Raw genomic sequence first — 12,398 nt, forward strand, 5'->3', positions numbered from 1 at the left:
CAAATGTATAATTAGAATTAATATATTTAGCAATTGGCCAAACCCCCACATTGGTCCTTGGTGTAAGAACTAGCATAGAGAGGAAAACCAAACGGAAGGCCCTGAAACTTCTCCTCACCCAAACCAAAACCAGTATCATACTCCAAAGGAATAACAACTTTAAGAATGTAAAAGAATATTGGCCCCATCCTATCCCATCTAATTCACCAGTCTAGCCCCTGCAAAAAAAGATTGGCTTCTAGATGATGACTGTAAACTGTCAAAACTCAACCCACAAACAGCCCCAGTCACAGCCACTATGCCAGATGTGCTATCTTTGCTAGAGGTAATACATCCTGAGATACACAGTAAAAGCCACTGATATGGTGCATATGTTCTCTTCTATGCCAGTCAGAAAACAAGATAAAAAAGAGTTCAAATTCACATGAACCAGACAAGACCATACATTTACAGTTTTGTTCCAAAGCTATGCTAACTCATGTTGTCTGTCATAATGTGTCCAAAGAGACTGTACCATTTGGACATCCCAAAGAATATCACACTGATCCATTACATCAATTACATTATATTGACTGGGCCAAATGAACAAGAGGTGGCTAGGATGCTAGAGGCCTTGCTAAGAAACATACACTCCACAGAGTGGGAGATTAACCTTAAGAAGATTTCGGAGTCTGCAATGCCAGTATATTTTTAGTAGGAGTCCAGTGGTTAGGAGCAGGGCCAAAGTAATAGACAAATTGGTATATTTTGCATCTTTTACCATGAAGAAGAATGGCCTAGCTGGCTGGTCAGGTACCTAAAAGTAAAAAAAAAAAAAAAAAAAATTAGAAAATCAGAAGAAGGCATTGGGTACAGAAATATGGATGGATATATGGGAATGGGCACAAAGTGTAAAGATCTTTGTATCACATGTTAACCATCAGAAAGTATCCATCACAGAAGAGGCAAAAACTAACCAAGTAAACAAAATAACTGTCAGTTGATGCCATCAAGTCTCTGTTATTGACTACCCCCAGTGTTGGCAGAAAAACCACATTAATGAAGTGGCCCCAGTAGGAGAACTGGAAGCTGTGCATGAGCCCAACAACATGCATTCCCACTCAAGGTCTGATATAGCTAGCACCACCTACCACTGGATGTCCAACGTCCGACAACGAAGACCAGTGCTGAATCCCTGTTATGACATCATACCTCTAGAAAATTAACCAGACTCTGTAGCAAGTTAACTACATTGGGCCCCTTCCATCCTTGAAAGGCCAGTAGTTAATTCTCACAGAAACAGATATTCCAGGTGTAGGTTTTCCTTCTTGCATGCAGGGCCTCATCTACACACTGAGAATTTATGGCATGTTCAATCCACTGGCACAGAATCCCATGTAATATGATACCAGACCAGGGGAACCAATTTTCAGCAAAGGGGTGCAGGAGTGTTTCTGTGGTCATGGGATCCAATAGTCACATCTATGCCATAGTATCCAGAAGCTGCTAGTCTGATTGAGCATTGAAATGGCCTGCTAGGGGCACAACTAAAACACCAGCTCAGAGACAGAACTTTTTAAGAATGGAGTGTCACCCTCCAGGCACAATACTCACTAGATTGAAGGCTTTTTTACAAAATGATGTCCCCAACAGAAAGAATATATGGTCTGAGAAACAAAAGGCAGACACAGGCATTGCTCTACTTATCATTACTACTAATGGCCCACTGGAGGATTCTTTGTTTCCCACTATTGCAGCTTTGAACTCTGCAGAGCTAGAGGTCCTGATCCTCAGAGTGGGCACAATTTTACCAGGAAATAGAGCAATAATCCCACTATATTATAAGCTTTGGGCTGCTACCTGGGCACCTTTGGGATCCTCATGTCCAAGTGCCAGTAGGCAAGAAAAGAGATCACCATCTTGGTTATCAGAAGAAGATAAGACTACTGTTACCTATTGGGGCAGGGAAAAATAGGAGTGAAACACATAATTCTCTTGGGCACCTTTTGGTACTCTCGTGCCAGACTGTCACTATAAAAAGCCAATTACAGCAAACTTCCCTGAGAAGGGAATGGTGATCAGGGTCACAGACCCATCAAGGCCTGGCTCATGTCACTAGATAAGCCGTTGAGGCCAACAGAGTAGCCAGCGAGGGTTAGAAAAATTTAAACTAGATAGTGGAAGGAAAAAACAGTATCAACTGCAGCACAGAGACCGATTGCAGCGACAGAGACCATAGCTTGTCTTACTAACCTCCCTCTTCTAAGGCTCCCTGCAGAAAGAGAGGACCATCAGACACCAGATAGAGCTAGGTCCCAAACATACAGGGAGAAGTGGATCTAAACAGTGCTAAAGATGAGTTGTGGTGCCTGTAGGTCCCCACAGTTGGGCTAAGGCTTTACTGGGTCTGCATAGCAGTTTGACTTCTTCCTCTGCACATTCTTGCTTCCCCCATTTCCTCTCACAGGTGTTATCCCCTAATAAATATTTTATGCCCAAAATTCTGTCTACTGCCAGAGAACTCAACACACAACAAAGCTCTGCTTAAAGCCTATTGTTTTTGCTCCCCCACTAATTTTGTGAGCCTAATAACTTTTTCCTACTTGAACCCTCTAGAGGGACTCCATGGCCTGCAACTGTGAACTTTGACCTATACCAGCGTCAATATGTTATTCAAATACAAGGACAATAGTCAGACATCTTCAAATTTTAAGGAACACAGAGATTACAAAAGACACTATTCCATCTTGCCAATCAGCCATTTAAGACGTTAACCAAACTGGGCGCCTGGGTGGCTCAGTGGGTTAAGCGACTGCCTTCAGCTCAGGTCATGATCCCGGAGTCCTGGGATCGAGTCCCGCATCGGGTTCCCAGCTCGGCGGGGAGCCTGCTTCTCCCTCTGAACCTATCCCCTCTCATGCTGTTTCTCTCTCTCTCAAATAAATAAATAAATAAAATCTTTAAAAAAAAAAAAAAAGACGTTAACCAAACTAAAGAATTGAGGAATAAAAAAGCCATAGTCTAAAAACAAATAAAAATAAAACACAAGATTGTTGACAGTGAACTCATTTATATATATATTACTAATAAAGAACAACAGAACAACTGCAGGAATTACGGTTAATAGACCATGGATATTATAAACATAGAAAATGTAACAATAATCATATAACTTAAAAAGTTGGAGGGTGGTAAGCCAGGAAGATGTAAAAGAGAGCTAATATTCTCACTTTTCACAGCAGAGTGTCAATCAATTCTGTCTAAAATTAAAACAGTCATTTAATAAGACATAATGCTCTAGCTTCTTAGTTTTGTCATAATCTTTTTAAATCATTAATCAGAATCTTAAAAGAAATAAATCCTGTGGTAAAGAGGCATTTATTTGAAATTCAACATTGCTTTACTTTAACTTTGGTCTCTTTTACCTCTATTAAATTCACATAAGATAAAATTTAATATTTAAAATAGAATCTACACTATGATCCACTTTTATAAAAATATTTTTATATCTTCCATCCTGCACTATCTCTTTATGTCTATAGTTCTGCCTATACATACATATACATGTGTGTGTGCATAAATATGTATGTGTACAGTTCTGCATATAGGAAGAAAATTATCTGCATAAAGTTCTGCATGAAGAAAGATACCTGGAATAATATTTATCTAAGGTTAACGATAGTAATTTCTGAATGGTAGTATTTAGGCTATTTTTTTTACTTTAATTTTTATATATTCTCACATTGTTTGAATTACTTACAGTGAGCATATATAATTTTTCCCAAAAGCAATGAAAAGAAACAAAGATCAGATATTTAAAATTTTGTGTGCACAGGGCACCTGGGTGGCTCAGTCGGTTAAGCATCTGTCTTCAGCTCAGATCATGATCCCAGGGTCTTGGGATTGAGCCCCACGTGGAGCCCCCCATCGGGCTCCATGCTCAGCAGGGAGCCTGCTTCTCCCTCTCCCTCTGCTGCTCCTCCTGCTTGCTCTCTCTCTCTCTCTCTCTCAAATAAATAAATAAATCTTTAAAAAAATTTTTAAAAATAAAAATCTGTGTGCTATGCTAAAGCCACAGATTTTTTTTAATAAATTTCTGAGGATCAAAGCTCTTGAACTACTTTAAGATGGAAATTAAAGCCATATGAATAGGTGCTATCTCACAAGAAGATTAGAAAAAGAAAAAAAGGTAACCAAATATATATAATTTTTATTCCTGAGGAGCAGGAACAAAGAGAAGAGAAATACACTAAGAAAATTCAGAAGTTGGAGCAGTAAGAAGAAAATCAGGATACTATGCTATCATGAAAAACAAGAAAGGACCCAGTGGTCAGCATGATCAAACACTACAGAGAGGCCACGTACGACACAACTGAAAAAAGCAAGAAATTACTAGTAATCATGAAAAGAATGCTTTCAATACTGTGATTGAAAGTGGAAGCCAGATTGTGGTGGTTCATGAGTGAATGACTTATAACAAAGCATATACTATTCATTTTGAGAGTCTGGGTAAGGAGGAAAGAAAAGATCTCACAAGCTGCTATAGTTGAGAGAGAATAAGAAATTTTTTGTTATTTTCTAAGATGATAAAGACTTCAGAATATGCATATGATGAAAGAAAAACTGGTCTATAGAAAAGGAGATGTTGAAGATAAAGAGTAAAAAATGATGGGCCAGTATCTCAGAAAAATAAAGAAGCATGCATTTGAAGCAAAGAGGGAAAAAACTGGACAGCACTTTGAGATGAAAGAACCTAAAAATAAATCCAGAAAGAAGTTTCATGGAGAAGAGGAAATTGGGAGAATTGGTATATTCACCAATTGCTTCATTTATAATAATTGAATTCAAAGATATTTTTTAAGTTGATACATCACAATTTAAGTATAAGCATATTTAGCAGTACAACAGTAACACTTAAGAAAAATTACATAATTAACTAAAATAAGATGGTGAAGGAGTGTGAAAGAAAACACACTAATGTTATCATTGCTCAGAGTAGGGAAACAACAGATACTGTTTAAAATAAGAGGACTAAACATACTGCATAAAGGTGTAGTTATAAAAGGAACTGTTAAGATAAAAACATAAAACTTCTATAAGAACAGAAGAATTACACAAAAAAAAGAATAAGAAAAAACAGAGTAAAGACTTTTTGAAAAATTATTAAAGTGGAAAACATAAGATGAAAATTATTATGAATTAAAAATTAAAATTAAAAGCAAACATCTGTTAAATTAGTAAGTGCAAATGAGTTTAATTCAATCATTAGAAGAAAAATATTTTTAGAATGGATCACAAAGCAAAACCCAATTCTATAGTGCAACAGTTCTCAAACATTTTTGGCCTCAGGACCCACACTCCCTAAACTCTTAAAAATTATAGAGGACCCCAAAGAGTGTCTGTTTGTGTAGATGATATCTATTGATATTTATTGTTTTGGAAATTAAAACTGAAATTTTATTTATTTATTATTTATTATATAAATAAATTCATTATTAGTTTTTTAAATTCATTTAAAAATAACAAGCCATTAAATGTTACCATAAATAATATATTTTAAGGGAAAAACTATATTTTCCGAAACAAAAGTTTAGTGAAAAGAATAGAATTATGTTACATATTTTGCAAATACTGTTAATATCTGGCTTGACATAGGACATCTGGATTGTCATAAATGCTTTTACATTCAACCTTTAAATTCTAGAAAACAGAAATAAAACAGGCAACAGTGTGATCATTATGTAATAACATCGGAAATTAACAAACTCAGAAATAGAAAGGCTTTTACATCTGGAAATTTTAAAACTCTCTACAAAATAACTGTCAGGTCAAAGAAAAAATATAAACCAAAACAGCAAAATTTTTAGAGAACACCAATAATGATCACAATATATACTCAAATACAGTTGGCCTTTGAACAATATGGGAGCCAGGGCACTGACTCCACACTGCCAAAAATCCATGTATAACTGTGACTCCCCAAAGACTTAACTACTAATAGCCTACTGTTGAGCCTTATCAACAACATAAACAGTCAATTAACACATATTTTGTATGTTATATGTATTATATACTGTATTCTTACAATAAAGTAAACTAGAGAAGAGAAAATGTTATTAAGATCATAAGGAGAGGTGCCTGGGTGGCTCAGTTGGTTGAGTGTATGCCTTCAGCTCGGGTCATGATCTCCAGGTCCTGGGATCGAGTCACACATTGGGCTCCCTGCTCAGTGGGGAGTCTGCTTCTGCCCCTGCTCCTTCTCTCTCCCTCTTCCTCTCTCTCATGCACTCTCTCTCTAATAATAAATAAAACCTTAAAAAAAAAAAAGAAAGAAAGAAATCATAAGGAATGGGGCACCTGGGTGGGTGGCTCAGTCAGTTGGACATCCAATTCTTGATTTCAGCTCAGGTAATGATCTCCGGGTTGTGATATCAAGCCCTGCATTGGGCCTTCCCCCACTCACGTGAACTCTCTAAATAAATAAATAAATAAAATCTTAAAAAGAAAAGAAAAGAAAAGAAAATCATACAGAAGAGAAGATACATTTACAGCACTACTGTATTTATTGAAAAAAAATTCTTGTGTAAGTGGACCCACGCAGTTCAAGCCCTCGTTGTTCAAGTCTCAACTGTATAATTTACCAAAACTGAACAAAAACAACACAGAAAATGTTAACAGACCAATGTCCATAGAAGCAACTGGAGAAATTGCTAAAGAGTAACCTGTCCATCCCAACCCCCAAAAAAGAATAGTTTCCAAGAATTTTATAAAAACCTTAAAGAAAGACTGTCCAGTGCTACTTGAACTGCCCAACTGCAAAGAGATAGAAAGAAAATGTCCATATATTTGTATGATATTGTATAACATTAACACAAAGCCTGACAAAGACTGCACAAAAAAAGGGGGCTCCGGGTGACACAGTCTGTTAAGCCTCTGACTCTTGGTTTCAACTCAGGTCACGATCTTGGGGTCTTGAGATGGAGCCCCGCGTCAGGCTCTGAGCTCAATGAGGAGTCTGCTGGAGTTTCTCTCTCCCTTTCCCTCTGCCCCTCCCATGCTCACTCACTCTCTCTCTCTAATAAATAATAAATCTTTAAAAAAAAAAAAAGACTGCACAAAAAAGAAAACCACAGATCAATAACATTTAAGAAAATTTATGCAAAAATCTTAAGTAAAATATTACTAAATATAATCCAGCAGTACATTAAAAGATGAATACAGGGGCACCTGGGTGGCTCAGTCGTTAAGCGTCTGCCTTCGGCGCAGGTCATGATCCCAGGGTCCTGGGATCGAGCCCCACGTTGGGCTCTCTGCTCAGCGGGAAGCCTGCTTCTCCCTCTCCCACTCCCCCTGCTTGTGTTCCCTCTCTCACTGTGTCTCTCTCTGTCAAATAAATAAAATCTTTATATAAATAAATAAAAGATGAATACATAAACACCTAGTAAGATTTGTTCCAGAAGTGCAAGGATGATTGGAAATTATCAAGTGGGATTCGTTTCATAAATGCATTAGTTTGAAGCTATTAATATAAAACCTTTATTGGTTCTAATAACAAAAAAACTTTATCTCTAAGGTGCTGAATATGATTTAAAAAATCTATTTTTGACTAAAGAAAAAAACTGAATGAAATAGAAATACAAAGATACTTACTGAATATGATAAAATATTTCTTTTGTGGCCCCAAAGCCTGTATGCTTTATAGGAAACGTATTGATACTACAGTCAGGAAGAAGTAAGCTACTATCACCACTATTCTTAAACGTGGACTGAATGGGCCAGTCAATGCAATCATATGAAAATCCTGATGACTTGACTGAATACTTATGGGGGGGGGGGGGAAAAAAAAAAAAATATATATATATAATATGTATATATATACATATAATTGAATAGAGATGATAGATAGATAGATAGATATAGATAGATAGATATAGAGAGATATGACATGACTAGTTCTCACCAATGAATATAAGCAGAAGCACTGTGTGTCACTTCCCAGACAAAACTTTTAAAATGCAGGGTTTTTTGGGTTTTTTCATACTATATCCTTCTCTGGCTAAATGTAGAGGACAGTAAGGCTCTATGGGATGGTGAAACCAAAAACCGAAAGGAGCCTTAGTGTCTGTAAGCTCTGAATAGAGGAAAGCCATCCACTGAACAGGACTAGATTTATTAGCATCTAAGGCTAGAAGGGACAAGATGGATTATTCAATAGTCTTAGGAGAGGGTGATCACCTGAAAAAAAAAAAAGATATCCATACCTCAGACTGTATATGGCATAAGTTTAAAGTTAATTAAGATTTAAAACCATAAGCCAGAATAGTACCATGACTCAAAATCCAGAGTTCATGGGAGAAATCAAAATAAAAAATAAACCTTCTGAATGATGCAAAAAATACCATAAGCAAAGTAATGAGATAATAACAAACTGGTCAAAAAATATCTGCAAATCATATCACAAGCAAAGGGTTAATCTCAGAAATTTATAAGAGTTCATAAAAATTGATAAGAAAAAGACCAATACCCAATAACAAAAAGAGCAAAAGATAAGATCAGGTAAGTCCCGGGAAAGGAAATGTAAATGTTTTTAAATACATGACTAGATTCCCAGCCTCACTCAAGGCAAGATAAACAAATTAAATAAACTAAAACTATACTTAGATACCATTTTTACCTATCAGATTTGAAAAAAAATCAAAATTATAATAAAACCACTGCTGGAGAGTCCATAGGAAAATAGGGCATCTCATTTAACACTGGTGGAAGGATTAATTGGTATAATTTAGCAATATTTATCAGAATTACAAATGCATATATCTTCTGACTCAATGATTCCACTTCTGGATATACAGCCTACATTTAAACTTACATGCGTGCAGAATATGTACAAGTTGACATATTACAGCACTGTATATAATAGCAAAAGATAGGGAACAATTCAAGTCTCCTTCAATAGAGGCATAGTTCTTTTTTTTAATTATGGTACATCTATATAATAAAATGTAATTCAAAAGAAAAAGAACAAGAAAGTTTTTTACTTACTTCTAGAAAAAGATCTCCAGTATCTATTATTAAGTTTTAAAAAAAGAACAGAAAAGTAAAAATAGTATGCTACTTTTGTGTTTTTAAAAAGGGGGTAAACAGGACTACATATACATATTTGTTTATGTTTGCATAAATGTAACTCTGGAAGGAAATACAAAAACCAATTTAAGTGGTTAAGTATGTTGGAGATCACTGGACAGATGGGGTAAGAGATTTCATACTCCATACCATTTTGAACCATGTGACCATATTATTATCTATTCAGTATAAAATTTTAACATAAAATTTTTCATATCCATATTATTCAAAAGAAAAATTTCATGAAAGTTTCCTCTTTTATTTTTCCTGGAGTATATTCCTCAAATATCTTCTTTTGAAAAGTATACCCAATAGCAGCAATACGCTGTAAGCAATTTTCAAAGCTAGGCATTCTATTCTATGGGATCTTTACTGAATTTTTTTCATGGCTAAGGAGGCATCGGTTATACATTTCTTAAAATATGCCAGGCTAATATTATTATGGCTTTGCTACATGTAACATAAATGTTCTCTTCGTCTGTACATTAGAGCAAATCACAATCATTTTTTAAAGTGGACTCTTGGCCATGCCTGTAAGTACTCCCACAGCTTCTCGAGCACCAGGGGTGGCCTTCCTAGTCAGCCGTGTGTCTATATTAGGCAACTCAATCTTCACAAGAGGATATCAATCCTACTCCCAATTCAACTGTCTGTTAAAGCATATGGGTCTTTATTTAATTGGCAACATAGACTAGCAGCACTCCAGGTAGTTGTCAGCAAATACAATCTTGAACTCATGCTGTCCAATACCGATCAAAATCTTGGCCAAGATAAACAATATTTAGGGAGGACTGCTTCAAGGATAGAGTGGACATTTGCTATCCTTGGCAGCTCAACTTCCAAATACCCTTCCTATACTGGGAAATCCCAAGATAGAGGAGAGGCAGGGTCCTGCTTCTCCCTAGAAACACCAAAGTGTACTCTCTAGACACTAGAAGTCCACATGCGATCTAGGCTTGATCTATTGGATGATCTATTATCCTGGGACCTTGTATCATGAGAAGGTGAAGCAAGATGCAAAGACAATCAGATTATCTGCCACAGTGGTGGCAGCAGAAGTGAGGTCAGGAAAATAAGGGTGAAAGTCTGTAGTCTATCTAAGGGCAGCAGTGTGCAGGCTACTCCTATGATAGGATCTTTCCTGGGGCTTGCCTTTCTTTTCCCACCTTTTCCTTAAGCCTGGTTTTCCAAACTTTTTATGAATTCTGTGTGAAATCCTTCCAAAAAAAAAATTTTTTTTTGCTTCTAAGTTAGAGTTCATTTTCTCTTACTTGCAAACAAGAAGGCTGAATGATGAAAAGATTGTTCCATGGATTAGGTAAATTTGCTAGCCAAATGTGCTGAGATCATATTATGCAGGCCCCCTAAAATTGTCTTTATGGAGGCAAACTTTCATGTGATGTCACTGATTGCATGTTGTATACAGCTCTAAAATACTATTTTGTTTACAGTATGTCCAATATATTATGTTTATTGCATGTGTGTATATATGTTTATTAGGTATGTAAATATGTGCGTATGTATATTATGTATATTATTCTCTTTATGTAAACCTTGGGAGCAATTTTTGCCAAACCTAGTATCATAAAAACTTGTGTTTCCCTAAAGAATTACTTGGGTTTATATTATGAATAAAAATAAATGTACGTTATTATTATTAATGACAACAACATGCACATTTCTATCATTTGTAATGCTAGTATTCATGGTTGTGATTGTTTCTTCCAGTATCCCATATGTTGGAATACAGAAGACAGGTTCTTGGATTGTTCCTGATTTGAAGCCGTGAAGATTGGATACAGGGAAATGACAAATGGTAGGAAAGCTGAGAGTACTGACAAGAGAGTGGTTGAATTTATATACCCTGGTGTCTGGGCTGGACAATAATACAAACAGAAGGGTGGTAATACTTTGAAAGAAGAAAGAGTTTCAGGGACTCTTAAGTGTCCATGGGAGCCAAAAAAAAAACAAAAAAAACACCAAAAACACACACACACACACACAATAGGTAGAGATGTGTAAGAACTAGTAAGATAGAAAAGTATTATAAAAGAATAATAAGATTGGAAGTTTAAGATGTCAAATCTGGGCAGTTCAAGTTTCATATATGACCACAGGAAATGTTTTTGGATCTGGAGGGCAGATGAACATCACTGAAGGTAAGAATATTTGGATGCGTCTTTGGCACTGAAGTTTCTAGAATGATGAGAAGACTTGGATTTCAGAGAAAACTCTGAGTCTGGTATCAAAATCATGAGTTGTATGTGAGGTGGGGAACCAGGACTGTAGGAAGAACCATTTTGTCTTTCTCTTCCACATTCTTGCCTTGACCCATGAAGTGCAACTTCTGGCCTCTCAGAAGTATTGGGCAAAAAGCTTCTGCCCTTTCTCTGGTTCTCATTAGCACTTATTTGGAAATATGATAAAAGACTTAAATCCCAGGGTCTATATTTCTCTTTTGGGCACAATCTATAATGCACATATGTAACACAGACACTATTTGGCTATCTACTTCAGAATTACTGCCCAAGGGGTGTTCTCTCTAATCCTGCCTCACCAATGTGATCAGCCTATTAGGGCAATGCCCAACTCCCCTTGGGTAAAAGGCCTACTCAGCCGAATCTCAAAGTATGAATAAGAAAGAATATACTGGGAATATAAGACTATGCCAGGTGTGAGAGATAGTAGTAACAAAAGCACAAATGCTTAAGAAAATGGGTTGTATGTAAAATCCCAAGTAGAACGTCTTGAACAAAGGATGCATTTGGGAAGATGACAAGAGGAGTTAGTGAAATGACAGGGACATTAAACGCTATGCTAAAAATGTATCTTGGCAGAACAAAAATCTGGCAGATTATCAGTTGATACATCAATAACCCACAGGAGGAAACATTGTTGTCCCTGCTTCTACTCATGAGTTTGCTACTACTAGTCAAGGTACCCCAAAAGTTGTGAGCCCTGATAGTGGATAACAGTAAATTTTTTAAAATGTATTTAAGGGAACTCAAACACCTCATGAAAACTCACAAAAATTTTAAGAAAAAGAAGCTGCTACTGAAATAGAAATACTGAAGAAGATAAATAACAACTTTAACACAAAAATAAAAAGAATACATAAGATTCAATTACAGCATAAAGAGAACTTTTTAGAATTAAGCATGGTTTTCTGATTCTAAAATTCAGTAGTTCAATTAAAAAGGATGATCACTACTGCAAATCAAATGAGAAGTCCAAGAAGAAATACCTCAAAACACAGAGCAAAGCATAAAGAGATGGACTTCTGCTTCCATCCACAA

This window comes from Phoca vitulina, unplaced genomic scaffold (assembly GCF_004348235.1).
Source record: "Phoca vitulina isolate PV1807 unplaced genomic scaffold, GSC_HSeal_1.0 scaffold1, whole genome shotgun sequence".
NCBI lineage: Eukaryota > Metazoa > Chordata > Mammalia > Carnivora > Phocidae > Phoca > Phoca vitulina.